The sequence below is a fragment of the Mesocricetus auratus genome, unplaced genomic scaffold, assembly GCF_017639785.1.
Source record: "Mesocricetus auratus isolate SY011 unplaced genomic scaffold, BCM_Maur_2.0 Super-Scaffold_2245, whole genome shotgun sequence".
Lineage (NCBI taxonomy): Eukaryota > Metazoa > Chordata > Mammalia > Rodentia > Cricetidae > Mesocricetus > Mesocricetus auratus.
This window is the reverse complement of record NW_024429180.1, coordinates 27,884,659-27,887,760: the sequence shown is the minus strand read 5'-3', so window position 1 is coordinate 27,887,760 and position 3,102 is coordinate 27,884,659. Positions and strand designations below refer to the sequence as shown.

The following is a 3,102-nucleotide window of genomic DNA, read 5'->3' as shown; positions in this document are numbered from 1 at the left end:
GCGTGTAGGATTTCCCCCTTAGAAAACTGTTGGCTGTAGATTTTAATATATACTATTTATTATATTGAGGTATATTTTTTCCAATCCTATTCTGTCTAAGATTTTTATCATGAAAGGAAGATGGAATGTTGGATTATGTCAAAGATCTTCCTGAATCTATAAAGATAATTACACAATATTTTGTGTCCAAGTCCACTTATTTAATCTCTTATGCTTATTGTCCTCTATATGTTGAATCCACCCTGAATTAATGAGACAATAGTAACTTTATTTTAGTGGATGACCATCTTGATAAGTGCTTGATATATTTCAAAAGTATTATTCTGAGAAATTTTCTATCTATGTTGGTCAGAGATTTAGTATGCATTTTTGCTGTTGTTATTGTTGTCTCTTTATCAGATTTGGGAAATAAAATAAAAATGCTTTTATAGAATGAATCTGGGAGCAATCTTTCTGTTTCTATTTTCTTAAGACAATCAACACCTGGAACCACATACAACTTTAACATTACTGTACAGATAAACAGTCAATCAAATGAAGAAGAAATTCAAAGAATAGGAGGAGATCTTTACCAGCTATACATCTGCTAGAGGATTAATAAGCAAACATACAAAGAAACAAGGAAACAAAGGACCCAATACATAATGACCTAGTGGTCAATAGAAGAAATAATAATGGCTGAGAAATAAATTCTACAAAAAGTGTTCATCCTCTATACCTAGGAAATTCCACATTTAAAAACAAATGAGATTTTGAGTAGGAGAGATGGCTCAGCAGTTACGAGTCCTGGCTGTTCCTCCCAATATCCTGAGTTCAATTCCCAGCAACTGTATATTTGCTCACAACCATCAGCAGTGAGATCTGGTGTCCTCTTTTGGTCTGCAGTTGTACTTGCAGACAGAACACCACATACATAATAATTAATAAATACTTAAAGAATCAATTTAAAAACATGAGATTTCATCTCATCAAATTTAGAATGGCCAGTATTTATGAAACAACTGACAACAAATGTTAGTGAGGATGTAGATAAAGAAGAACTTTTACTGCTGTTGGTGGGAGTGGAAATTGGTATAACCACTCGAAATCAGTAGGAGATACCCAAAAAACCAAAAATATAAAATGTCATTGGGGAATATTACTTTAACTATATAAAGATGTGTTACATTTATTTATGGTATAGAAAATTAGATTAACTATGTAAACATGTGTTACATTTGTTTATGCTGCATTTGTTAAATTAAGTAGAGATGTGTTGGTGTTTATCCTTGCCTAACTAAGGCACCTGATTAGTCTAATAAAAAGCTAAATGGCCAATAGCTACACAATAGGTGATTAGGCAAGGCTTGCAGGCAGGGAGAATAATTAGAAGGTGAATCTAGATTGGACAGAAGGAGGGAGAAAGAGAGAGGAGAATGCAGGAGAAAGGAAGGGAGACACTCGGGGCCTGTCAGCAAGACAGCTGCCAGACAGCCAGATATGAGAAGCAGGCAAGAAGGAATAGAGAAGCAAAGAAAGGAAAAAGGCCCTGAGGGAAAATGAAGATGAAGAGAATTTTTTAAATAAATGGTAGTGGGACAAGGAAAAGCTAAGGCCAAGTATTCATAGATAATAATAAGTCTCTGTATCTTTATTTGGGAGCTGGTTTATTGCCCAAAAGGAAGCCCACCACCTAGTATTGGCCAGCTACATCACTCCTTGGAATATGCCTAAAGGATTCAACATCCTATTACACAGACACTTCTTCAGCAATATTCATAGCTGCCTACTCACAAGGGCCAAAAAATAGAAGCAACATAAATGTCCTTTAGCAGATGAACGTACAACAAATCCACGGTAAAATTTCACAATAGCTTAGTATTTGGTAGTAAAGAAAAATAAAACTACATTTGGAGGTAAATGAATTTTCAATGAGAATATTATATCTTGTTATTTAATTCGGATCCAGAGAGATCTTGCATGTTCTCACTCCTAGCTCCAAATCATCATGTTAGTATATGGCACAATGTGTCCTCAGGAATCAGGCAACTATAAAGGAAAAGCAGGCTCCATGTGATGGGAAGTGGGAAATGGAATAATGAGGAGAGGGCTTCATCTGGGGAGGGAGTAGAGTGATCAGAAAAGGAAGGAGAAGAAAAGATAAAATATACCAAGATTTTTTGATAAAGTCTCAAGGAATCATACAATGTAATCTTTACCTAAAATTCTACAACTGGATTCCAGCTAAACACTGAGCCAAAGTAATGACTTTTTAAAAAGAATTGCCAGATTAATTTTTACTTTAACTATAATGAGGTATATTCTTAGATGCATTTACTCACAATGTTTGATGATAAAGAGCTGGAAGACTTTCAGAGAAGAAATAGCAGAACTCTGGGGAAGCCTGCTCTACATAGTGATTTCCAGGATATGTTAGTGGATGCTACAGTGGTCGTAGCCTCTCTCAGAGCTTCATCATGCCGCCTAAGGATGAGAAGAAGAAGACAGATGCCAGGAAGTTGGCCAAGAAAGACAAAGACCCAGTAAGTCTGGTGGCAAGGCCAAACAAAAGAAATGTTCCAAAGGCAAAGTTCAGAACATGTTCAACAATCTAGTCCTGTTTGACAAAGCTACATATGACAAGCTCTGTAAGGAAGTGCCCAATTATAAGCTTATTATGCCATCTGTGGTTTCTGAGAGACTGAAGATTCCAGGTTTCTTGACCAGGGCATCCCTTCAGGAGCAGTTTAGTAAAGGACTTATCAAGCTGATTTCAAAGCACAGAGCTCAAGTGATTTACACCAGAAACACTGAGGGTGGAGAGTCCCCAGCTGCTGGTGTCAGGAGAAAAGCCTAAGCCTTCAAAAACGTAGGAGCCTCCACCTGCCCAGCCAGGCCCTCAATGTACCATGGCCGGGCCAAAAAACACCAGCCTTCCGCGATGTGTGCCACAACCTATGCAGAGCCACCATCAAGAACCTGCTTGTGCTGCAGTTACCTTTTTAGCCTCTTGAGTCAACTTCCTCTGCCCTGGCGACTGTGCATGTGAAGGGCTACTGAAAATTCCATTTATTTCTGCCTCTGTGCTTGTGTTATCCCGAGCATGTTTGCTCTCTCCCACCC

General features: G+C 37.8%; 1 pseudogene; it reads left to right on the top strand.

Moving 5' to 3' along the window:
• The first annotated feature begins 2,456 nt into the window (after nt 1-2,456).
• LOC101836320 lies at nt 2,457-2,836 on the top strand (annotated as a pseudogene).
• The last annotated feature ends 266 nt before the right edge of the window (nt 2,837-3,102 follow it).